The following is a 27,829-nucleotide window of genomic DNA, read 5'->3' on the forward strand; positions in this document are numbered from 1 at the left end:
GTCCGGGGAGAGCACATTATTAACCAGAACACGGAAATGCCTGTCAGTTAAAAAGTTCTTAAGGAAGGATGGTAGATAGCCTCGAAGGCCTAAGGAGTGGGCTTGGGCTAAAATATTATACCTCCAAGTTGTGTCACATGCCTTCTCAAGGTCAAAAAATATGGCAATAACTGAGTGGTTATTCGCAAAGGCATTACGAACATACGTATCCAAGCGCAGTAAGGGGTCTATGGTAGAACGTCCCTTACGAAAGCCATATTGACGAGTGGAGAGACTGTTGTGTGTCTCTAAATACCACACTAAACGTCTATTTACTAGACGTTCCATTACTTTGCAAACTGCACTGGTAAGAGCAATGGGACGATAGTGGGAGGTTTCATGTCCCGTAGTGCCTGGTTTGCGGAAAGGGAGAACAATGGCGGATTTCCACAGCTGTGGAAGAACTCCTTGTGACCAAATAAGATTGTAAAGGCGTAATAGGACTGCAAGGGCTGACTGATGTAAATGTTGTAGCATACGAATATGAATGTCGTCGGGCCCAGCTGCCGATGATCGACAAGCTGAGAGTGTTGCCTCCAGTTCTTGAAGTGTAAAAGGCACATTATACTGTTCTTCTCTGAGAGAAGAAAAGTCCAAGGGTGCTAACTCTCTGGCAGACTTTGAGGAAAGAAATGAGGGGCATAGATGGAGTCCCTGAGAAATACGGACCAGATGATTGCCAATTTCATTGGCAACATCTAGTGGGTTTGCTATATCAACACCGGCAACCCGCAGAACAGGAGCCGGGTCAGGAGAATATTTACCACTCAGTTTTCGTACTTTTTTCCAGACTGCACTCATAGAGGAAGCAGAGGTGATGGTGGAGACATAATCTCGCCAGCAAGTGCGTTTAGCGTCACGGATGACACGGCGAGCGATCGCACGCTTCTGTTTAAAATCAAGGAGTCGCTCTGTGGTTCTATTGTACCGGTACCTGCCCCATGCAGCGCGTTTCAAACGTACTGCACGAGCACAAGCAGGAGACCACCAAGGCACGCATTTCTGAGAATGCCTGCCCGAAGTTTGGGGTATAGAATGAGAAGCTGCGGTGAAAACGGAGGACGAGAAGAGGTGTAAAAGCTCATCGATGGAGGACAAAGAAGGAACCTCTTTAAAAACAGTTAGGTGTGAGTAAAGGTTCCAATTTGCCCGATTAAATTGCCAGCGTGGGGTGCGAAGAGGTGGCGAATATGAAGGGGAAGTAAGAATGATTGGGAAATGATCACTGTCATGTAAGTCCGGGAGAACAGACCAAGTGAAGTCTAATGCGGCGGAGGAAGAGCAGATTGAGAGATCGATGCAAGAGAGAGTATGAGTCCGAGGATCAAAATGGGTGTGAGTACCTGTATTTAAAACATGGAGGGGGTGGGTGGCAAGAAAAGCCTCTAACTGAATTCCACGGGAATCACAGTGAGACCCCCCCCAGAGGAAATGGTGGGCATTAAAATCACCAAGTAACAGAATCGGTGGCGGTAATGACGAAACAAGGAAGGCAAAATCCGGAATAGATAATGCCCGAGAAGGAGAGAGATATAAAGAACAGAGCGTATACCACCTATGTAAGTGGATACGGGCTGCTGTGTAATGCAGCGAAGTATGAACAAATAGCTGATGGTACGGAATATCAGTGCGGAGAAGAAGGGCACTTTCATTAAAGGTCCCATCAGGAAAAGGATCTGAAGAATACAATAAATTATAGCCTGAGATGTGAGAAATAACAGCAGAGTGTAATTTTGGTTCCTGTAAGCAAACACCAACAGGGGCAAACTGGGAGAGTAACATCTGAAGCTCACCCCGATTACCCCTGAGGCCGCGTATATTCCACTGTAAATAGGCCATGATTGGCAATGATAAAGAAACTTGAAATCCGCAGGTAAGGGTTCCTATGGACTAGAAGGGTTAGAAAAGTCCACATGCGGAGGCAGTGGAAAATGTTCAAGCAGCGAAGGAACCGTGCGCTGTGAAGAAAGGAGTTGCGCAGATGGAGCAGAGGAGAGAGGAAGAGCGGAAGGTGGATCAGTGTCCATTGATGGTTTGGTCTCTGCAATATATTCAGAGATTGCTTCAAGTGTTTCGGAATTCAGAGATGAGGTATGGGGTAGAATGACGGTACCACTACAAGAATTGAGGGAATGATGTTTTTCAAGAGTGACAGGAACAGTATCAATATGGGAAAGACGAGAGAGCTCATGAGCCTGGGTAGCATTCTGTATGGTAATGATGCGCGTACCGCTCTTAAGAGCATGAAAAGAAATATCTTTACCAACATGGCGTAGGAGTGCCTTGCCAATACTATGGTCAGAAAGATAGGCAGTAGAGGAAGTTGGTCGTAAAGTGAAGAATTTAGTCCACTGTTCAGTCTGAAACTGAGCGTGGAAAGGTAGTGAAGGACGTGTCGATCGTTTCTGAGAAGAACGAGAAGGTGGAGAAGTATCATCAGCAGGTAATTGTCGTTGGCGTTTAGGCGTGGGACCAGAGTTGGTCCGACGTGGAACGGGTCGGCGATTTGAAAATTGCCGCACCGTAGAGGAAGAGGCCGGAAGCATAGTCAGAGGAGAGCGAAGGTCCGATAAATCGAAGGAGTCAGTCGAGGCCTCAGTACCTGAAGCGGGTGAGGAAACGGCACCGGCAATAGGTACAGAGGCATGAGGAATGTCTGAAGAGTGGTCCAAAGATGAGGCGGGGTCAGAACGGGGTGCGGTATCAAGAAGGGGCCCGGGGGTACCAGGTTCATGGACTAGGGCTGCCATGGTTAGGTTACTTCTTTCTTTTTGTTTTTAAGAAAAAAAAGAAAGAAGAAAAGAAAATAAAAATAAAAAAAAGAAAAAAAAAGGGGGGACCGGGGAGGGATAGGTCCTAGGAGGAATGAAAGGGCCAGAAATCTCCCTCCGCGCCCAAGAGGACCTCAGCACCGCAAGTAGCGCAGATGCAGCATGGAACCCGTGCCATACCCTACCCATCATGCTAGTAAACTAACAATCCGGGATAGCAACCTCACATCTGTCGAGCTACCTCGGTGGACAAAAGAGAGGGCAGCTGGATATCCGCCACAAAGCATACCTCCTTCGGCCACCACCCCCGGAATCCGAAAGGTGGCTTCCAGAGATACACTCGTCGCCCGAAAGACACCCAAAGCTACTCCGGGATACCGGAGAGGGATCGGGACATCCCCAGGCGATCCAGATTCCACGGCAAACTACGCCACCGCTAAGAACCTCAACGGAATGGGATGGACCCCGGTATCCTTTCCTCTACCTAGGAACTAGCGTGCCTGTGGGAGAAATCCCAAAGGACAAAAAGAGGAAGGGCAAAAGGGAGGGGTGGGGAGGGGGAGGAGGAAAGGAAAAAGGGGAGGGTGGGGAGGATGGGATAGGGGAGGGGAGATTGGGGGGTAATTAGGTTCGGTCTGAGGAAGAAGACCGATAGGTCTAATTCCTCAGACCAAGAGCCTCTTCACCACGCCAAGAAGCCCCCCTTGAAGAGGATAAGCCTATAGAGGCAGGTGCCAGAAACTTACCAACACAGGTGGGCTGATTTAATAATCTTCCTGGCCTGCTAGTGTACTCGCATATAATCTAGTGATAGCAGAATACAGTGTTGTAGTAGCAACTAACCAGTATTATAATGGTACTTAGTGGAGCGGAGTGACTTTCATTAGTTTCCTTTTTCTTGAAATACCCGACGTATACTGTGAATTTCATATAACCTGTAGTTACCAGCGGTCGCAATATACACAACGAGAAGCAATTATTACTACAGAAAAAGCATCCTTTCTCCAAAATTTCCACCAGTCAACTAGTGATAATATAACATTTATTGTGGTGGAGACGAAAAAAGCTAGATACAGTGATTGATAAACAAGGGTTGAGGCTCGACCGTTCGTCACTGTAGGAGCTGCCACCAATCACCGGTTCTTCAACACACAAGTTATACTTTTGTATCAATTAAATCACATATTACTCGGGTACATAACTTCCAGTAGATCCTCCATGTGTTAGCCCAAATCACCGCCCAGTATGTTTAAAATAAGTGACCCACTGGTTCCGAACCCTTGACTGCTTTCAAAGGATTCGTTGGACAATAAAGCAGACTGTAAATGGATGGGGTTGTAGGCGCCCTTATCAAACACAAACAAATATAAATCAGGAACGTACACCGGTAAGCTGTCCAATATACAAGTACAGTAGAAATAGAAATACAAATAGCTAGAGCTTCATTTAAGGAGGTTATTAATAGAGTATTCAAGAGGCTGCTAGTAGAATTACAGTAAATCAACCGTTCAAATCATTATGAAGCTCTGTGTGGTCTGCAATCAAACAAACGGGCTTCCACATGTATAAATTGTCATTTTTGTGGAAATTGGTGTCACGCCCCTTGTGCAGATATCCAAGAACTAGCTACAAACAGTATTAAAACAGGGAAGTGTTTTTGGGTATGCCCAAATGAGATAAATCTGTGGACTAAAACCAGGCCATGGGAAAACCTGGGTAGCCACAACCACTCAAGAGGGAGAGGTTTTTTAGTGCCAGGAAGGAAAAAAAACTGGCAGGAAATGGCAGAAATCGTACAAAAAATCCAGTCATTCCTGGAATGGAACCACAGTCGATGGCCTCCACTCCAAACCAACAGATACAGACACTAATGCCGGAAAAAAAATCCCCCCCCCAGTACCAACAATACCACCAGTCTGATAACATTCTTCTTTGCAAATATACAGGGTCTAAAGCCAGCAACAAACAACAAAATACCTTTCATCCGTGGACTGCTTGCAGAGGCAATGTTCGCGGCTTTCACTGAGACCCACATAAAGGATCACTTGGACAACAAAATATGGATCCCAGGTTACAACCTATACAGATGTGACAGAGTGAACAGGCAAAAGGGGGGGGGGTTAACCTGTACATTGCAGAGTCACTTGTTTGCACAGAACTGCTTAATGCCTCAAATGATGTAGCGGAAGTTTTAGCAGTAAAGGTCGAGAACCAAAACCTAGTCATTGTGGTAGTCTATAAGCCTCCGGATGCAACATCCCAGCAATTGACTTAAGAAATCGTAATGACGCGACGGGCTGGAGTTTTGAGACTATGACCGCGGGTTCAATCCCGGCCGGGGGTATGGTTTCCCAGCAATTCCAGGAACAGCTGTTAAAAATTGACCACAGTCTGGAAAATCTTCCAGCTCCTGCACCCAACATCTTGCTCCTGGGGGATTTCAACTTAAGGCACCTAAAATGGAGGAATATAGCAAATAATATTGTTGCAGTAATAACACCAGGAGGCAGCTCTGATGAAAACTCACACTCACGCGAGCTTTTAAATCTCTGCACAAAATTCAATTTAAATCAGCAAATAATAGAGCCTACTAGACAGGAGAATACACTAGACCTCATCTTCACTAACAATGATGATCTGATAAGAAATGTCACCATATCAAAAACAATATACTCAGATCACAACATAACTGAGGTTCAGTCATGTATGCGCGGAGCCCCAGACCGACATAATGAGATTAGTCACGAGGGAGCATTCACCAAATTCAACTTCAATAACAAAAACAAAGTGGGACCAAGTAAACCAAGTCCTAACTGATATAAGCTGGGAATATATACTAAGCAACACACACCCCAACTTATGCCTAGAACAGATTAACTCGGTGGCACTCGACATATGCACAAGGCTTATTTATCTAAGAAAAAGGAGGAGTAGATGTAAAACAGAAAGAGACAGGCGCTCCCTTTACAGGCGACGGAAAAGAATAACAGAGCGGCTAAAAGAGGTCAATATATCTGAAATGCGTAGGGAGACACTGGTCAGAGAAATAGCAAGCATCGAACTTAAGCTAAAAGAATCCTTTAGGAGTCAGGAATCGCGGGAAGAACTAAAAGCCATAAATGAAATCGAAAGAAACCCAAAGTATTTCTTCTCCTATGCCAAATCAAAATCGAGAACAACGTCCAGTATTGGGCCCCTACTTAAACAAGATGGGTCCTACACAGATGACAGCAAGGAAATGAGTGAGCTACTCAAGTCCCAATATGACTCAGTTTTTAGCGAGCCGCTAACCAGACTGAGAGTCGAAGATCAAAATGAATTTTTTATGAGAGAGCCACAAAATTTGATTAACACAAGCCTATCCGATGTTATCCTGACGCCAAATGACTTCGAACAGGCGATAAATGACATGCCCATGCACTCTGCCCCAGGGCCAGACTCATGGAACTCTGTGTTCATCAAGAACTGCAAGAAGCCCCTATCACGAGCCTTTTCCATCCTATGGAGAGGGAGCATGGACACGGGGGTCGTCCCACAGTTACTAAAAACAACAGACATAGCCCCACTCCACAAAGGGGGCAGTAAAGCAACAGCAAAGAACTACAGACCAATAGCACTAACATCCCATATCATAAAAATCTTTGAAAGGGTCCTAAGAAGCAAGATCACCACCCATCAGTTACACAACCCAGGGCAACATGGGTTTAGAACAGGTCGCTCCTGTCTGTCTCAACTATTGGATCACTACGACAAGGTCCTAAATGCACTAGAAGACAAAAAGAGTGCTGATGTAATATATACAGACTTTGCAAAAGCCTTCGACAAGTGTGACCATGGCGTAATAGCGCACAAAATGCGTGCTAAAGGAATAACAGGAAAAGTCGGTCGATGGATCTATAATTTCCTCACTAACAGAACACAGAGAGTAGTCGTCAACAGAGTAAAGTCCGAGGCAGCTACGGTGAAAAGCTCTGTTCCACAAGGCACAGTACTCGCTCCCATCTTGTTCCTCATCCTCATATCCGACATAGACAAGGATGTCAGCCACAGCACCGTGTCTTCCTTTGCAGATGACACCCGAATCTGCATGACAGTGTCTTCCAATGCAGACACTGCAAAGCTCCAGGCGGACATCAACCAAATCTTTCAGTGGGCTGCTGAAAACAATATGAAGTTCAACGATGAGAAATTTCAATTACTCAGATATGGTAAACATGAGGAAATAAAATCTTCATCAGAGTACAAAACAAATTCTGGCCACAAAATAGCGAAACACCAACGTCAAAGACCTGGGAGTGATCATGTCGGAGGATCTCACCTTCAAGGACCATAACATTGTATCAATCGCATCTGCTAGAAAAATGACAGGATGGATAATGAGAACCTTCAAAACTAGGGAGGCCAAGCCCATGATGACACTCTTCAGGTCACTTGTTCTATCTAGGCTGGAATATTGCTGCACACTAACAGCACCTTTCAAGGCAGGTGAAATTGCCGACCTAGAAAATGTACAGAGAACTTTCATGGTGCGCATAACGGAGATAAAACACCTCAATTATTGGGAGCGCTTGAGGTTCCTAAACCTGTATTCCCTGGAACGCAGGAGGGAGAGATACACGATTATATACACCTGGAAAATCCTAGAGGGACTAGTACCGAACTTGCACACGAAAATCACTCACTACGAAAGCAAAAGACTTGGCAGACGATGCACCATCCCCCCAATGAAAAGCAGGGGTGTCACTAGCACGTTAAGAGACCATACAATAAGTGTCAGGGGCCCGAGACTGTTCAACTGCCTCCCAGCACACATAAGGGGGATTACCAACAGACCCCTGGCAGTCTTCAAGCTGGCACTGGACAAGCACCTAAAGTCAGTTCCTGATCAGCCGGGCTGTGGCTCGTACGTTGGTTTGCGTGCAGCCAGCAGCAACAGCCTGGTTGATCAGGCTCTGATCCACCAGGAGGCCTGGTCACAGACCGGGCCGCGGGGGCGTTGACCCCCAGAACTCTCTCCAGGTAACTCCAGGTAAACAAGGGTATTAAAAGAGGATAACATCAAAGCTGCTTTCATAGACAACCTGGAAGCTTTCTACAACAGATGGGAACATAAAAAGTCTGGGCTGAATGGTACTGCCCTTGATACTGGCCATGTAGTCACAAACTGTAAGGCTGGAGGTGATGCCCTGGTAGTCAGTAAATGTGGGGCTCATAGTGCTGTCCTGGGAGACAGTAATGGTGAAGCTGGAGGTGCTGTCCTGGGAGACAGTAATGGTGAAGCTGGAGATTTTCTCCAGGTAGTCGGGAATTATACGCAGGAAGGAATACATATAAATGACCTCATACGGGACAGAAGCCATAGTGGGGAAACAAGTGTAGTCAAAGATAAGATAAAACCAATATTGCAAACTAAAAATAGCAAACAAGACGACTCCACTAGCAATAGTGAGGATATATTACCAAAAACAACTGGTGGGAGCTCCATTGTTGGTGCTAGGGAGGATAGGAATAAGACAGGGAATACAGTCACGGAAACCAAGCCTGTGCACATACTATGCACTTGGTATCTGCAGACATGGGAAATCTGGAAAAACAGACGGGACGTGCAACTATGACCACCCTAGAAAATGCCGTGCCCATATGACAACAGGAAAATGCAACTCCCTACCTGTAATCTTTTTCACCCTGAAATGTGTACCTCTTCAGTACAGGAAAGACTGTGCTATAACTTAAATTGCCAGGCATACCATCTAAAGGGGACAAAAAGATACAAAACATCCAGGCCATGGGGAAACCTGGGTAGCCACAGCCACTCAAGAGGGAGAGGTTTTTTAGTGCCAGGAAGGAAAAAAAAAACTGGCAGGAAATGGCAGAAATCGTACACCAAATCCAGTCATTCCTGGAGTGGAACCACAGTCGATGGCCTCCACTCCAAACCAACAGATACAGATACTAATGCCGAACCCCCCCCCCCAGTACCAACAATACCACCAGTCCGATGACATTCTTCTTTGCAAATATACAGGGTCTAAAGCCAGCAACTAACAACAAAATACCTTTCTTCCGTGAACTGCTTGCAAAGGCAATGTCCGTGGCTTTCACCGAGACCCACATAAAGGATCACTTGGACAATGAAATATGGATCCCAGGTTACAACCTATACAGATGTGACAGAGTGAACAGGCAAAAGGGGAAGGTTGGCCTGTACATTGCAGAGTCACTTGTTTGCACAGAACTGCTTAATGCCTCAAATGATGTAGTGGAAGTTTTAGCAGTAAAGGTCGAGAACCAAAACCTAGTCATTGTGGTAGTCTACAAGCCTCCGGATGCAACATCCCAGGAACAGCTGTTAAAAATTGACCACTATCTGGAAAATCTTCCAGCTCCTGCACCCAACATCTTGCTCCTGGGGGATTTCAACTTAAGGCACCTAAAATGGAGGAATATAGCAAATATTGTTGCAGTACTAACACCAGGAGACAGCTCTGATGAAAACTCACTCACACGAGCTTTTAAATCTCTGCACAAAATTCAATTTAAACCAGCAAATAATAGAGCCTACTAGACTGGAGAATACACTAGACCTCATCTTCACTAACAATGATGATCTGATAAGAAATGTCACCATATCAAAAACAATATACTCAGATCACAACATAATTGAGGTTCAGACATGTATGCGTGGAGCCCCAGACCGACATAATGAGATTAGTCACGAGGGAGCATTCACCAAATTCAACTTCAATAACAAAAACAAAGTGGGACCAAGTAAACCAAGTCCTAACCGATATAAGCTGGGAAGATATACTAAGCAACACAGACCCCCAACATATGCCTAGAACAGACTTTGCAAAAGCCTTCGACAAGTGTGACCATGGCGTAATAGCGCACAAAATGCGTGCTAAAGGAATAACAGGAAAAGTCGGTCGATGGATCTATAATTTCCTCACTAACAGAACACAGAGAGTAGTCGTCAACAGAGTAAAGTCCGAGGCAGCTATGGTGAAAAGCTCTGTTCCACAAGGCACAGTACTCGCTCCCATCTTGTTCCTCATCCTCATATCCGACATAGACAGGGATGTCAGCCACAGCACCGTGTCTTCCTTTGCAGATGACACCCGAATCTGCATGACAGTGTCTTCCATTGCAGACACTGCAAGGCTCCAGGCGGACATCAACCAAATCTTTCAGTGGGCTGCAGAAAACAATATGAAGTTCAACGATGAGAAATTTCAATTACTCAGATATGGTAAACATGAGGAAATTAAATCTTCATCAGAGTACAAAACAAATTCTGGCCATAAAATAGAGCGAAACACCAACGTCAAAGACCTGGGAGTGATCATGTCGGAGGATCTCACCTTCAAGGACCATAACATTGTATCAATCGCATCTGCTAGAAAAATGACAGGATGGATAATGAGAACCTTCAAAACTAGGGAGGCCAAGCCCATGATGACACTCTTCAGGTCACTTGTTCTATCTAGGCTGGAATATTGCTGCACACTAACAGCACCTTTCAAGGCAGGTGAAATTGCTGACCTAGAAAATGTACAGAGAACCTTCACGGCGCGCATAACGGAGATAAAACACCTCAATTACTGGGAGCGCTTGAGGTTCCTAAACCTGTATTCCCTGGAATGCAGGCGGGAAAGATACATGATTATATACACCTGGAAAATCCTAGAGGGACTAGTACCGAACTTGCACACGAAAATCACTCACTACGAAAGCAGTCTTCAAGCTGGCACTGGACAAGCACCTAAAGTCGGTTCCTGACCAGCTGGGCTGTGGCTCGTACGTTGGTTTGCGTGCAGCCAGCAGTAACAGCCTGGTTGATCAGGCTCTGATCCACCAGGAGGCCTGGTCACAGAGCGGGCCGCGGGGGCGTTGACCCCCGGAACTCTCTCCAGGTAAACTAACAGTGGTACCAGTGTTGTGAATGATACTCTGGTTGCAGTATTGACAATGATACAGTAGTACCAGTGTTGTCAATGGTGCAGTTACCTGGAGAGAGTTCCGGGGGTTCAACGCCCCCGCAGCCCGGTCTCTGACCAGGCCTCCTTGTAGACAGCCTGTACTGTCTGCACAGACAGCCCTTGCTGTCTGCCAGCTTAGTTCATATTTCGCGCCATGCTGGTGCTGCCACCTATAGGCGTTGCTACTTCAGCCTGCCTGCCCTTAAGATAAGATAAGATAAGATTTCGTTCGGATTTTTAACCCCGGAGGGTTAGCCACCCAGGATAACCCAAGAAAGTCAGTGCGTCATCGAGGACTGTAACTTATTTCCATTGGGGTCCTTAATCTTGTTCCCCAGGATGCGACCCACACCAGTCGACTAACACCCAGGTACCTATTTGCTGCTAGGTGAACAGGACAATAGGTGTAAGGAAACGTGTCGGAATTTCCACCCGCCGGGAATCGAACCCGGGCCCTCCGTGTGTGAAGCGGGAGCTTTAGCCACCAGACCCCCTTGCCACGCTCTCTCTCACACAGCGGCCTAGCAGGAAGACACAAGACCTACTGCCTAGCTCTCTCTCGTGGGCATGGCCCTCCCGGGCCATGGGCACAACACACAATCCTGTGTACCCACCACGACTTAACAATAAAGTAAGCCTCCGAAGACATTTATCATTAACCACCCGCTTACAGCCTACCAAATAAACCCATTAAACATCCTGGTGGATCAGAGCCTGATCAACCAGGCTGTTACTGCTGGCAGCACGCAATCCAATGTACGAGCCGCTGGTCAGGTACCGACTTTAGGTGTTTGTCCAGCAGTAGTAGTGTCAATGGTACACTGGTACCAGTGTTGCCAAAGCAACAGTGGTACACGTGCTTTCAAAACTACAGTGTTGTCAGTGGTACAAGGGTACCAGTGTTGTCAATTGTACAGTGGTAACACTTGTTAGAAGTGCAGTAGTACCAGTGTTGTGAATGATACAGTGGTATTGAAAACTAAGCAATAAACCCACAAGATGTGTCAAACACGTAAGCCCAACATCGAGAGAATAAGATAATAAGAATAAGATTTCGTTCGGATTTTTAACCCCGGAGGGTTAGCCACCCAGGATAACCCAAGAAAGTCAGTGCGTCATCGAGGACTGTCTAACTTATTTCCATTGGGGTCCTTAATCTTGTCCCCCAGGATGCGACCCACACCAGTCGACTAATACCCAGGTACCTATTTGCTGCTAGGTGAACAGGACAACAGGTGTAAGGAAACGTGTCGAAATGTTTCCACCCGCCGGGAATCGAACCCGGGCCCTCCCTGTGTGAAGCGGGAGCTTTAGCCACCAGGCCACCGGTCCACGGACATTGTTCATTAGAATTACGAGTGTGTTTGGGCTAGTGTCCAGGGCGTCTCAAATATCAAAGTTCAAGCCATGTTAACACACAGTAACAAGACTGTGTTAGTTCCTTAGTAATTACCAAGTGACAACCATCCCTACCCCCCTCCCCTTCACCCTCCCACCAGTAACAACTACTCGCCCCTCCACCAGCAGCCAACCACCGACACTTCCCCTAACGACCTTCCCCCTCCCCACAAACCACTGACGTCATCACCCCTCCTTCAGGTCAATGGCGCCATTTAGCCATGGAGGTCAAGAATAGTGGCGCCACTAGTCACTCCTCTGCCAGCCACCACACCGTCAGCACCTCCAGCTCTTCCAGTTCCATCAACTTCTGGTAATTTAAAGATTATTATTATTATTACAATCAAGGGGGAAGCGCTAAACCCGAAGGATTATACAGCGCCTGGGGGGTTATGTGGAAGGCATTCAGGCTTAATTTGGGGAACTGGAGCACAGATCCAATTCCCTAAATCAAGAGCCCCTCACCAACATCAAGGAACCTTCCTTGAGGGGGGTAATTTAAAGAAAAACTTGGATTATTTCAATTTCATGGTAATTTTTGATAGATCAGCTTTGAAAATATTTTGGCAATTTTTATTTCTACAAAATGTTGAAGGAAACATTCTAAATACATAACTTCAAACTATTACTTACTGTAGTTTCATGGATAATCTAGTAATGTCCATACTTTTATTTTTACAGACATTGTTTTGGGGTGTTGCTCCTGGTGATAGCATCTCTGAAGACCTGCAGCTGCCCACAACACTGACTTCACCACACAGCAGCTGCCCACAACACGGACTGCACCACACAGCAGCTGCCCACAACATACGGAATATTTTCAACCTACAAGATGCAATAAACTTTATTACATTAATTAAAATGATCTTGTATTTCTTTATCACAATGGTCAAGGAACACACACACACAAAGGTGTTCAAAGAACACAAAATAAATAGAAAAAGGAAAACTTTGAGATATGCCTCAACTACTGTATTTGTCAGCAGCAGGACAACATTCACACAATTCGGGAGCTTTAAGCTCGGGGGAAAAAAAAAAAATATACCTACCCCAACCCTACTAACAATAGTAGTAATGAGGCGGATAACTTCAATACTGCCATTAGTAGTAGTTTGAGGTATGATACATTTCAAAATTTCAGGATGCTGTTTGTCTTGTCAGGAAGTGTAGTGTTGCAACACTGCCCAGTGGACAGTACAACACTGTAGCCAGTGTTGTCTTGTTTGTCAGGAGGATTCTGCGGCATTTAAACAAATTCACCCCATAACATTAAAATGGTATAAAATACCGACAGGTTGTTAGGTAAGACGCATATGCAACAGTTGGGTATCTTTATTTCGGAACGTTTCGCTTACACAGTAAGCTTCAGTCGAGTACAGAAAAGTCGATCAGTCCATCACCCTTTAAATTTTGTGGTGGTCAGTCCCTCAGACTGGAGAATAGTAGTCTGAGGGACTGACCACCTCAAAACTAAAAGGTTGATTGACTGATCGACTTTCCTGTACTCGACTGAAGAAGCCTACTGAGCAGGCGAAACGTTCAGAAGATACTCGACTGTTCCATATCCGTCTTACCTAATAAGTTAGAGGGTAAACGCCGTAACATAATACAACCTGTCCAAACCTACTCCTAATATCCCTTAGACGCCTAAATTTAGCTGGAAGAAAAAAAAATCTATATAGACATTCAACTTGCACTACTCTCCGGTGAATCAAACCGGATAGACTTTCAACGACTGTCCCCCAAGAGATTACTACTCCCCCCCCCATTCAAAATTTTACAAACGTGCACATTTCCCAAATAAAATTTCTCATAATATATGTAGTAATCCATAGGGGTTATACACTGCCTAACATTCCCCAAGCTATCAGGTTTGATCCAAGGAAAGGGAGGGTACTTGCAGCTGCTTGTATCAATATACCTAAACTAGTACAGACACTCCTTGAAGGACGTCCAATATAACATGGTGGTTAAGATCATTAAGACAACATTGTATTTCCCCTACACTTCCACGTCCATCATAGCACACTAGGCTAACAAACAATACTGTGGGTTATCTAACCAGTTGGAGGCCTGCCGTATGCCAGTTTTCGAACACAATACTGTGCTAGCCTGTATTCATAACCTATCTTACCTGCCAGTTATATTTGGCATCCTAGGCACAACCTGAGGACCACTGCATTCAAGCCCCCACTCTACCTCTATTTTTATGGGTTTCTAAAACAGCAGGGTTAATAATCCTATTCTCACTAATACCAGTCTAAATCACCTCCCCCCCCCTGCCTAATTATACTCATTATCATCAGATGTTAGTGAATCATTTCTGCCGACTAACACTTCACTTCAGATCACAGAGGTTTTCGTTAATTTCATCAATAACGACTGCTGCCAGAAACGTTAGACTTCACTTACAAACTATCAAACGAACTATAATTCTGAACGCTAATACTTTTATATTCATAGGAACCTAAACGCCGCTTAAATTTTACAAAATGATGAAATTGTGTAAACAAAGTTTATCAATATTTAACTTTGTACAGTTTGGCCAAAGGCATAAAAAACGTAGAACACCCACCACAACCACTACCCGAAGCCCGAAACCCACCAAAATCCCCACGGAAACCACATGCAATAACAGATTGCAGACAGCTACTGAAGGTCGTTGGTGGGTTCCCAGGCCAACAGTTCTACGTAATCTATGCCTTCAGGGGAGATTACTCTCCCCTGCTATATGCACTCATAATGCATATAGCAGATTTTCCATTTCTTTACCTTCCCTATCCTACTTACCACCATCTAATTCTCTAAGTTATTTTGATAGTAGAAACTAAATAATTGTAGACCTACGAAGTGTTACATATTCATAACGCCTTTGCAGCATCCTCCAGGTATAGGCCTTACTAAATTGCAGAAGAGAGGCAGCGCAAGGATCAAAGTATATAAAGGTAAGATCAAGGGGTTCTAGGCCAGATCAAGGGGGTCTAGGAAAGATCAAGGGGGTCAAGGTATGATCAAAGGAGTCTAGATAAGATCAAAGGGGTCTAGGTAGGATCAAAAGCGTCTAGGTAAGATCAAGGTGGTGTAGGTAAGATCAAAAGGATCTAGGTAGGATCAAGGGGGATCTAGGCAAGATCAAAGGGGTGAAGGTAAGACCAAAGGGGTCTAGATAAGATAAAAGGGGTCTTGGAAAGATAAAAGGGGTCTAGGTATGATCAAATGGGTCTAGATAAGATCAAAGTGGTCTAGGTATGATCAAATGGGTCTAGATAAGATCAAAGTGGTCTAGGTAAGATCAAGGTCTAGGTAAGAACAAGGGGGTCTAGGTAAGATTATGGGGTCTAGGTAAGGTCAAGGGGGTCTTGGTAAGATCAAGGGGATCTAGGTAAGATCAAGGGGATCTAGGTAAGATCAAGGGGATCTAGGTAAGATCAAGGGGGTCAATGTAAGCTCAAGGGGGTCTAGGTAAGATCAAAGAGGTCTAGGTAAGATCATGGGGGTCTAGTTAAAATTAAAGGGCTCTAAGTAAGATCAAGGGCGTCTAGGTAATATCAAGGAGGCCTAGATAATATCAAGGGGGTCTAGATAAGATCAAGTGGGTCTAGGTAAGATCAAAGGGGTCTAGGTAAGATCATGGGGGTCTAGGTAAGATCAACGGGGTCTAGGTAAGATTAAAGGGGTCTAGGTAAGATCAAAGTGGTCTAGGTAAGATCAAAGTGGTATAAGTAAGGTCAAGGTGGTCCAGGTAAGATCAAGGGGGTCTAGGTAAGATCAAGGGGGATCTAGGTAAGATCAAATAGGTCTATGTAAGATCAAAGGGGTCTATGTAAGATCAAAGGGGTCTAGGTAAGATCAAGGGGGTCTAGGAAAGATCAATGGGGTCTAGATAAGATCAAGTGGGTCTAGGTAAGATCAAGGGGGTCTAGGTAAGATCAAGGGGGTCTAGGTAAGATCATGGGGGTCTAGGTAAGATCAACGGGGTCTAGGTAAGATTAAAGGGGTCTAGGTAAGATCAAAGTAGTATAAGTAAGATAAGATAAGATAAGATTTCGTTCGGATTTTTAACCCCGGAGGGTTAGCCACCCAGGATAACCCAAGAAAGTCAGTGCGTCATCGAGGACTGTCTAACTTATTTCCATTGGGGTCCTTAATCTTGTCCCCCAGGATGCGACCCACACCAGTCGACTAACACCCAGGTACCTATTTGCTGCTAGGTGAACAGGACAACAGGTGTAAGGAAACGTGTCGAATGTTTCCACCCGCCGGGAATCGAACCCGGGCCCTCCGTGTGTGAAGCGGGAGCTTTAGCCACCAGGCCACCGGGTGGTCCAGGTAAGATCAAGGGGGTCTAGGTAAGATCAAGGGGGATACAGGTAAGATCAAGGGGGATCTAGGTAAGATCAAGGGGGATCTAGGTAAGATCAAAGGGGTCTATGTAAGATCAAGGGGGTCTAGGTAAGATCAAGGGGGTCTAGGAAAGATCAATGGAGTCTAGATAAGATAAAAGGGGGCTAGGTAAGATCAAAGGGGGCTAGGTAAGATCAAAGGGGTCTAGGTAAGATCAAAGGGGTCTAGGTAAGATCAAGGTGGTTAGGTAAGATCAAAGGGGTCTAGGTAAGATCAAGGTGGTTAGGTAAGATCAAAGGGGTCTAGGTAAGATCAAAGGGGTCTAGGTAAGATCAAAGAGGTCTAGGTAAGATCAAGGGGTCTAGGTAAGCTCAATGGGGTCTAGGTAAGCTCAATGGGGTCTAGGTAAGCTCAAGAGGGTCTAGGTAGGATCAAGGGGGTCTAGGTAAGATCAATGGAGTCTAGGTGAGATCAAAAAGGGCTAGGTAAGATCGAAGGGGGCTAGGTAAGATCAAAGGGGTCTAGGTAAGATCAAAGGGGTCTAGGTAAGATCAAGGGGTCTAGGTAAGCTCAAGAGGGTCTAGGTAGGATCAAGGGGGTCTAGTGAAGATCAGAGGGGTCTTGGTAAGATCAAGGAGGTCTAGCTAAAATCAAGGGGGTCTAGGTAAGATCAAGTGGGTCTAGATAAGATCAAGGGGGTCTAGATAACATCAAGGGGGTCTAGATAAGACCAAGGGGTTCTAGATAAGATCAAGGGGGTCTAGATAAGATCAATGGCGTCTAGGTAAGATCGAAGGGGTCTAGGTAAGATCAAAGGGGTATAAATAAGATTAAAGGGGTCTAGATAATATCAAAGGTGTCTCGGTAAGATCAAGGGGTCTCGGTAAGATAAAGGGGGTCTAGTTAAGATCAAGGGGGTCTAGTTAAGATCAAGGAGGTCTAGGTAAGACCAATCAATCAACAGGAGGATTCTGCGGCATTTAAACAAGATGGAGGGTAAATTCCTTAACATATTACAACCTGCCCAAACCTACTCCTAATATCCCTTAAATACAGGCGTCTAACTGAAAAAAAAATCTATATAGACAGTCAACTTTCACTACTCTCTTGTGAATCATATCTGATTGACTTTTATCGACCTGTTCCACAAGAGATTACCACTCCCCCCCCTATTCAAAATTTATTTTACACGTGTGCACACTTACCCAAATAAAAATTTCCCATAACTAGACATATTATCCACAGGGGTTATACACAGCTTGGGGGAATGTTAGGCAATCATGTGTGATCCAAGGAAGGGGAGGGTACTTGCAACTGTATCAATATACCTTCACTAATACAAAGACACATCTTGAAGGGCACCCAGGTTTAACATGAAGGTAGTTACGATCATTAAGACAACATTGTATTTCCCCTACACTTCCACATCCCTCATAGCACACTAGACTAACAACCAACACTATGGGCTACCTAACCAGGTGGATGTCTGCCGTAAATCAGTTACCTAACACCCACTACTGTCCTAGCCTGTATTCATAACCTACCTTACCTGCCAGTTATAGTTGGCATCCTAGACAACCTCTGGACCACTACATTCAAGCCCCCTACACTCTACCCCCCTATTTTTATGGGTTTCTAACCAGGCAGGGTTAACAATCCTATTCTCTATAATAACAATCTAAATCACCCCATCCTCCCTAACTATAATCAGCATCAGAATTTAGTGAATCCTTTCTGCTAACACTTCACTTCAGATCAGATCTGAGAGGTTTTCGTTATAATCATTAACGTGCTGCTGCCAGGAGCGTTAGACTTCACTTACAAACTATCAAACCAACTATAATTCTGAACGCTAATACTTTTATATTCATAGGAACCTGAACGCCGCTTAAATTTTACAAAATGATGAAATTGTGTAAACAAAGTGAATCAATATTTAACTTTGTACAGTTTGGCCAAAGGCATAAAAAACGTAGAACACCCACCACAACCACTACCCGAAGCCCGAAACCCACCAAAATCCCCACGGAAACCACATGCAATAACAGATTGCAGACAGCTACTGAAGGTCGTTGGTGGGTTCCCAGGCCAACAGTTCTACGTAATCTATGCCTTCAGGGGAGATTACTCTCCCCTGCTATATGCACTCATAATGCATATAGCAGATTTTCCATTTCTTTACCTTCCCTATCCTACTTACCACCATCTAATTCTCTAAGTTATTTTGATAGTAGAAACTAAATAATTGTAGACTTACAAAGTGTTACATATTCATAACACCTTTGCAGCATCCAACAGGTATAGGCCTTACTAAATTGCAAAAGTGGTAGCGCAAAGATCAAAGGGGGTAATAGTAAGATCAAGGTGGTCTAGGCAAGATCAAAGGGGTCTAGATAAGATCAAAGGGATCTAGGAAAGATCAAAGGGGTCTAGGAAAGATCAAAGGGGTATTAATAAGATCAAAGGGGTATTAATAAGATCAAAGGGGTATAAATAAGATTAAAGGGGTCCAGATAATATCAAAGGGGTCTCGGTAAGATCAAGGGGGTCTAGATAAGATCAAGTGGGTCTGGGTAAGACCAATCAATCAACAGGAGGATTCTGCTGCATTTAAGCAAGTTGGAGGGTAAACTCCATGACATATTACAAACTACCCAAACCTACTCATAATATCTCTTAAATACAGGCGTTTAACTGGAAAAAAATCTATGTAGACAGTCAACTCGCAATGCTCTCCGGTGAATCATACCTGATTGACTCTCATCGACCTGTCCCCCATGAGATTACCCCCCCCCCATTCAAAATTTATTTTACCTATGTGCACATTTACCCAAATAAAATTTCCAATAACTAGATATATTATCCATAGGGGTTATACGCAGCTTGGGGAATGTTAGGCAATCATGTTTGATCCAAGGAAGGGGAGGGCACTTGCAACTGTTTGCATTAATATACCTTCACTAATACGAAGACACCCCTTGAAGGGCACCCAGGTTTAACATGAAGGTAGTTACGATCATTAAGACAACATTGTATTTCCCCAACACTTCCACATCCCTCATAGCACACTAGGCTAATAACCAACACTATGGGCTATCTAACCAGTTGGAGACCTGCCGTAAACCAGGATCCTAGACACAACCTCTGGACCACTACATTCAAGCCCTCACACACTACCCCTCTATTTTTATGGGTTTCTAACCCAGCAGGGTTAATAATCCTATTCTCACTAATTCCAATCTAAATCACCCCCCTAACTATATTCATCAGCATCTGATGTTAGTGAATCATTTCTGCCGACTAACACTTCACTTTTGATCATTATTTTATTATTTTCATCAATAACGTCTGCTGCCAGAAGCGTTAGACTTCACTTACAAACTATCAAACGAACTATAATTCTGAACGCTAATACTTTTATATTCATAGGAACCTAAACGCCGCTTAAATTTTACAAAATGATGAAATTTTGTAAACAAAGTGAATCAATATTTAACTTTGTACAGTTTGGCCAAAGGCATAAAAAACGTAGAACACCCACCACAACCACTACCCGAAGCCCGAAACCCACCAAAATCCCCACGGAAACCACATGCAATAACATATTGCAGACAGCTACTGAAGGTCGTTGGTGGGTTCCCAGGCCAACAGTTCTACGTAATCTATGCCTTCAGGGGAGATTACTCTCCCCTGCTATATGCACTCATAATGCATATAGCAGATTTTCCATTTCTTTACCTTCCCTATCCTACTTACCACCATCTAATTCTCTAAGTTATTTTGATAGTAGAAACTAAATAATTGTAGACCTACGAAGTGTTACATATTCATAACGCATTTGCAGCATCCTCCAGGTATAGGCCTTACTAAATTGCAAAAGTGCTAGCGCAAAGATCAAAGGGGGTAAAGGTAAGATCAAGGTGGTCTAGGCAAGATCAAAGGGGATCTAGGTAAAATCCAGGGTGGTCTAGGCAAGATCAAAGGGGTCTAGATAAGATCAAAGGGATCTAGGAAAGATCAAAGGGGTCTAGGAAAGATCAAAGGGGTATTAATAAGATCAAAGGGGTATAAATAAGATTAAAGGGGTCCAGATAATATCAAAGGGGTCTCGGTAAGATCAAGGGGGTCTCGGTAAGATCAAGGGGGTCTCGGTAAGATCAAGGGGGTCTAGATAAGATCAAGTGGGTCTGGGTAAGACCAATCAATCAACAGGATGATTCTGCTGCATTTAAGCAAGTTGGAGGGTAAACTCCATGACATATTACAAACTACCCAAACCTACTCATAATATCTCTTAAATACAGGCGTTTAACTGGAAAAAAAATCTATGTAGACAGTCAACTCGCAATACTCTCCGGTGAATCATGCCTGATTGACTCTCATCGACCTGTCCCCCATGAGATTACCCCCCCATTCAAAATTTATTTTACCTATGTGCACATTTACCCAAATAAAATTTCCAATAACTAGATATATTATCCATAGGGGTTATACGCAGCTTGGGGAATGTTAGGCAATCATGTTTGATCCAAGGAAGGGGAGGGCACTTGCAACTGTTTGCATTAATATACCTTCACTAATACGAAGACACCCCTTGAAGGGCACCCAGGTTTAACATGAAGGTAGTTACGATCATTAAGACAACATTGTATTTCCCCTACACTTCCACATCCCTCATAGCACACTAGACTAATAACCAACACTATGGGCGATCTAACCAGGTGGAAGTCTGCCGTAAACCACTTTCCTAACACACACTACTGTCCTAGCCTGAATTCATAACCTACCTTACCTGCCAGTTATAGTTGGGATCCTAGACACAACCTCTGGACCACTACATTCAAGCCCTCACACACTACCCCTCTATTTTTATGGGTTTCTAACCCAGCAGGGTTAATAATCCTATTCTCACTAATTCCAATCTAAATCACCCCCCTAACTATATTCATCAGCATCTGATGTTAGTGAATCATTTCTGCCGACTAACACTTCACTTTTGATCATTATTTTATTATTTTCATCAATAACGTCTGCTGCCAGAAGCGTTAGACTTCACTTACAAACTATCAAACGAACTATAATTCTGAACGCTAATACTTTTATATTCATAGGAACCTAAACGCCGCTTAAATTTTACAAAATGATGAAATTGTGTAAACAAAGTGAATCAATATTTAACTTTGTACAGTTTGGCCAAAGGCATAAAAAACGTAGAACACCCACCACAACCACTACCCGAAGCCCGGAACCCACCAAAATCCCCACGGAAACCACATGCAATAACAGATTGCAGACAGCTACTGAAGGTCGTTGGTGGGTTCCCAGGCCAACAGTTCTACGTAATCTATGCCTTCAGGGGAGATTACTCTCCCCTGCTATATGCACTCATAATGCATATAGCAGATTTTCCATTTCTATACCTTCCTTATCCTACTTAACCCCACGTAATTCTATAATGGATATGCCTGATTTAATAGCACTCCCTTGCACCCGGCATCAAGACCTCTACCATTACCCTCACTACACTAAACTATCTCAGTATATAATAACAAAAAAGGCACAATACCTCTGTAGATGCCTTCCTTTCCCACTACATTGTAAAATGCTCCAAATTTCAGAACACCCGTAATTTAACCTGATTCCTCCTTTTTCTTCTTCTCCCTCCTCCCCTTACCTCTCCTTTTTTCTCCTTTGGGTTGTCTTTCTTCTGCCTTATGTATTTGTTCCTTCATTATTTGTTCTCTCCCTCTGTGGACACCTAGCTCCCATGCAGTGCTCCCCTTTCTTAGTATTTGACTAGCTCCTCCTCTTTACTACCTCCCCCACTACTACGACTACCACCTCCTGCCTCTATATACCCCTCTCTCCTTTCGTTAGTGTGACTTTGTAAATGGTCCAAGTCAGACCGATACGTCGTTGTAAGCTCCTCTCTTCTATGTGCGGGTTATTTGTGTATCTCAGTATAATTAACCCGCTAGATTAACACACACAATCAACTCAGGATTACATCTATGGCATTTTTGTTAGGGTATTTATACTCCCCCAGGATGCGACCCCTACCAGTAGGCCTGCTGCAGTGTCTCTCCTTTCATATGTGAAGTGCCATTGGATACAAGGGAACATGCCCACTTGTGCCCGGGATCGAATCCTGATTCTTCAGTTGACTCCTGGAGAGAGTTCCGGGGGTCAACGCCCCCGCGGCCCGGTCTGTGACCAGGCCTCTTGGTGGATCAGAGCCTGATCAACCAGGCTGTTGCTGCTGGCTGCACGCAAACCAACGTACGAGCCACAGCCCGGCTGATCAGGAACTGACTTTAGGTGCTTGTCCAGTGCCAGCTTGAAGACTGCCAGGGGTCTGTTGGTAATCCCCCTTATGTGTGCTGGGAGGCAGTTGAACAGTCTCGGGCCCCTGACACTTATTGTATGGTCTCTTAACGTGCTAGTGACACCCCTGCTTTTCATTGGGGGGATGGTGCATCGTCTGCCAAGTCTTTTGCTTTCGTAGTGAGTGATTTTCGTGTGCAAGTTCGGTACTAGTCCCTCTAGGATTTTCCAGGTGTATATAATCATGTATCTCTCCCTCCTGCGTTCCAGGGAATACAGGTTTAGGAACCTCAAGCGCTCCCAATAATTGAGGTGTTTTATCTCCGTTATGCGCGCCGTGAAAGTTCTCTGTACATTTTCTAGGTCGGCAATTTCACCTGCCTTGAAAGGTGCTGTTAGTGTGCAGCAATATTCCAGCCTAGATAGAACAAGTGACCTGAAGAGTGTCATCATGGGCTTGGCCTCCCTAGTTTTGAAGGTTCTCATTATCCATCCTGTCATTTTTCTAGCAGATGCGATTGATACAATGTTATGGTCCTTGAAGGTGAGATCTTCCGACATGATCACTCCCAGGTCTTTGACGTTGGTGTTTCGCTCTATTTTGTGGCCAGAATTTGTTTTGTACTCTGATGAAGATTTAATTTCCTCATGTTTACCATATCTGAGTAATTGAAATTTCTCATCGTTGAACTTCATATTGTTTTCTGCAGCCCACTGAAAGATTTGGTTGATGTCCGCCTGGAGCCTTGCAGTGTCTGCAATGGAAGACACTGTCATGCAGATTCGGGTGTCATCTGCAAAAGAAGACACGGTGCTGTGGCTGACATCCTTGTCTATGTCGGATATGAGGATGAGGAACAAGATGGGAGCGAGTACTGTGCCTTGTGGAACAGAGCTTTTCACCGTAGCTGCCTCGGACTTTACTCTGTTGACGACTACTCTCTGTGTTCTGTTAGTGAGGAAATTATAGATCCATCGACCGACTTTTCCTGTTATTCCTTTAGCACGCATTTTGTGTGCTATTACGCCATGGTCACACTTGTCGAAGGCTTTTGCAAAGTCTGTATATATTACATCTGCATTCTTTTTGTCTTCTAGTGCATTTAGGACCTTGTCGTAGTGATCCAATAGTTGAGACAGACAGGAGCGACCTGTTCTAAACCCATGTTGCCCAGGGTTGTGTAACTGATGGGTTTCTAGATGGGTGGTCATCTTGCTTCTTAGCACCCTTTCAAAGATTTTTATGATATGGGATGTTAGTGCTATTGGTCTGTAGTTCTTTGCTGTTGCTTTACTGCCCCCTTTGTGGAGTGGGGCTATGTCTGTTGTTTTTAGTAACTGTGGGACGACCCCCGTGTCCATGCTCCCTCTCCATAGGATGGAAAATGCTCGTGATAGGGGCTTTTTGCAGTTCTTGATGAACACAGAGTTCCGTGAGTCTGGCCCTGGGGCAGAGTGCATGGGCATGTCATTTATCGCCTGTTCGAAGTCATTTGGCGTCAGGATAACATCGGATAGGCTTGTGTTAATCAAATTTTGTGGCTCTCATAAAAAATTCATTTTGATCTTCGACTCTCAGTCTGGTTAGCGGCTTGCTAAACACTGAGTCATATTGGGACTTGAGTAGCTCACTCATTTCCTTGCTGTCATCTGTGTAGGACCCATCTTGTTTAAGTAGGGGCCCAATACTGGACGTTGTTCTCGATTTTGATTTGGCATAGGAGAAGAAATACTTTGGGTTTCTTTCGATTTCATTTATGGCTTTTAGTTCTTCCCGCGATTCCTGACTCCTAAAGGATTCTTTTAGCTTAAGTTCGATGCTTGCTATTTCTCTGACCAGTGTCTCCCTACGCATTTCAGATATATTGACCTCTTTTAGCCGCTCTGTTATTCTTTTCCGTCGCCTGTAAAGGGAGCGCCTGTCTCTTTCTATTTTACATCTACTCCTCCTTTTTCTTAGAGGAATAAGCCTTGTGCATACATCGAGTGCCACCGAGTTAATCTGTTCTAGGCATAAGTTGGGGTCTGTGTTGCTTAGTATATCTTCCCAGCTTATATCGGTTAGGACTTGGTTTACTTGGTCCCACTTTATGTTTTTGTTATTGAAGTTGAATTTGGTGAATGCTCCCTCGTGACTAATCTCATTATGTCGGTCTGGGGCTCCGCGCATACATGACTGAACCTCAATTATGTTGTGATCTGAGTATATTGTTTTTGATATGGTGACATTTCTTATCAGATCATCATTGTTAGTGAAGATGAGGTCTAGTGTATTCTCCAGTCTAGTAGGCTCTATTATTTGCTGGTTTAAATTGAATTTTGTGCAGAGATTTAAAAGCTCGTGTGAGTGTGAGTTTTCATCAGAGCTGCCTCCTGGTGTTATTACTGCAACAATATTATTTGCTATATTCCTCCATTTTAGGTGCCTTAAGTTGAAATCCCGCAGGAGCTGGAAGATTTTCCAGACAGTGGTCAATTTTTAACAGCTGTTCCTGGAATTGCTGGGATGTTGCATCCGGAGGCTTGTAGACTACCACACTGACTAGGTTTTGGTTCTCGACCTTTACTGCTAAAACTTCCACTACATCATTTGAGGCATTTAGCAGTTCTGTGCAAACAAGTGACTCTGCAATGTGCAGGCCAACCCCCCCTCCTTTTGCCTGTTCACTCTGTCACATCTGTATATGTTATAACCTGGGATCCATATTTCGTTGTCCAAGTGATCCTTTATGTGGGTCTAGTAAAAGCCGCGAACATTGCCTTTGCCTCTGCAAGCAGTCCACGGATGAAAGGTATTTTGTTGTTTGTTGCTGGCTTTAGACCCTGTATATTTGCCAAGAAGAATGTTATCGGACTGGTGGTATTGTTGGTACTGGGGGGGGGATTTTTTTCCGGCATTAGTATCTGTATCAGTTGGTTTGGAGTGGAGGCCATCGACTGTGGTTCCACTCCAGGAATGACTGGATTTTGTGTACGATTTCTGCCATTTCCTGCCAGTTTTTTTTCCTTCCTGGCACTAAAAAACCTCTCCCTCTTGAGTGGCTGTGGCTACCCAGGTTTTCCCATGGCCTGGATGTTTTGTATCTTTTTGTCCCCTTTAGATGGTATGCCTGGCAATTTAAGTTATAGCACAGTCTTTCCTGTACTGAAGAGGTACACAGTTCAGGGTGAAAAAGCTTACAGGGAGTGAGTTTGCATTTTCCTGTTGTCATATGGGCATGGCATTTTCTAGGGTGGTCATAGTTGCACGTCCCATCTGTTTTTCCAGATTTCCCATGGCAGCAGATACCAAGTGCATAGTATGTGCACAGGCTTGGTTTCCGTTTGCCTTGGGTTTCTGTGACTGTATTCCCTGTTGGTGCATGTTTCCCTGTCTTACTTCTATCCTCCCTAGCACCAACAATGGAGCTCCCACCAGTTGTTTTTGGTAATATATCCTCACTATTGCTAGTGGAGTCCTCTTGTTTGCTATTTCCTGCGGTATTTCTAGTTTGCAATATTGGTTTTATCTTATCTTTGACTACACTTGTTTCCCTACTATGGCTCCTGTCCCCTATGAGGTTATTTATATGTATTCCTTCCTGCGTATAATTCCCGACTACCTGGACAAAAACTCCAGCTTCACCATTACTGTCTCCCAGGCCAGCATCTTCAGCTTCACCATTACTGTCTCCCAGGACAGCATCTCCAGCTTCACCATTACTGTCTCCCAGGACAGCACCTCCAGCTTCACCATTACTGTCTCCCAGGACAGCACCTCCAGCTTCACCATTACTGTCTCCCAGGACAGCACTATCAGCCCCCCATTTACTGACTACCAGGACGTCATCTCCAGCCATACAGTTTCTGACTACATGGCCAGTATCAAGGGCAGTACCATTCAGCCCAGACTTTTTATGTTCCCATCTGTTGTAGAAAGCTTCCAGGTTTTCTATGAAAGCAGCTTTGATGTTGACCTCTTTTAATACCCTTGTGATTTTAGTCCACAGATTTATCTCATTTGGGCATACCCAAAAACACTTCCCTGTTTTAATACTGCTTGTAGCTAGTTCTTGGATATCTGCACAAGGGGCGTGACACCAATTTCCACAAAAATGACAATTTATGCATGTGGAAGCCCGTTTGTTTGACTGACTCCACTACCGACTGAGCCATGATACATCACTTGCACATTTAATCTCTGCTTCCTACAATCTTGAAGGATGGCTATAAACTGCATTATAATTATATTACTCTAAAACGTCCTAAAATCTAATCAGTCTTAAATTCTAAACTTTACAACCCATTTCTCCAATTTTTATTTCCACCCCATTCAAAGTAACCTATAGAATACATTCCTCATTATTTCCTGGCCAGAGATTTCATCTCTGGTCGGGAGATAAGTTAATTCTTCCCACTAAGTTACTTTTGATATCAATTTTTTAGTCTTTCCTATACTCTCCCCACCACCTTCCCACTCAATACAATAACTATCTGCTTCAGTAACCAAACTTTAGTGGACTTGTAACCTGGAAATACCTACAAGTGGACCCTGCCCACCTTTAACGACGTCTCCAACTGCTGCATCTCCACCCCTCAGATTGGTCAATGATGTGTTGATCAATGTTGCAGCAGACACAGCCAGGCACAGCACCCCTCAGACTGGAGTTTACCTGGAGAGAGTTTCGGGGGTCAACGCCCCCGCGGCCCGGTCTGTGACCAGGCCTCCTGGTGGATCAGCGCCTGATCAACCAGGCTGTTGCTGGTCAATGTTGCAGCACGCACAGCAATCCTCAGTTATCACACCTGCAACAAAACATGCACATTATAACCATGAACATTACACACATTTATATAAACATTAGCATGTAATATAAACTAACATTACTGTATATGTGTGTGTGTGTGTGTGTGTGTCTCAACAATCAATATTTGCACCAATAACTCATTACAGTTGTGACCGGGTGTGGAAGTGTGAATTGCTCAATACACTAT

General features: G+C 44.3%; 1 long non-coding RNA gene across 1 annotated transcript in view; it reads right to left on the reverse strand.

Annotated features, from left to right (window-relative positions):
• The window catches only part of LOC128705928 (uncharacterized), a 38,192-nt gene extending 10,692 nt beyond the window's left edge, over nucleotides 1-27,500 (reverse strand). Inside the window, exons 1-2 of the long non-coding RNA XR_011394590.1 lie at nucleotides 27,395-27,500; nucleotides 12,821-13,012 (exon numbers count right to left, since the gene is read on the reverse strand). This is a non-coding gene — a long non-coding RNA (uncharacterized lncRNA). The remainder of the gene's footprint in view (nucleotides 1-12,820; nucleotides 13,013-27,394) is intronic.
• Nucleotides 27,501-27,829: the final 329 nt, after the last annotated feature.

Source organism: Cherax quadricarinatus, chromosome 91 (genome assembly GCF_038502225.1).
Source record: "Cherax quadricarinatus isolate ZL_2023a chromosome 91, ASM3850222v1, whole genome shotgun sequence".
Lineage (NCBI taxonomy): Eukaryota > Metazoa > Arthropoda > Malacostraca > Decapoda > Parastacidae > Cherax > Cherax quadricarinatus.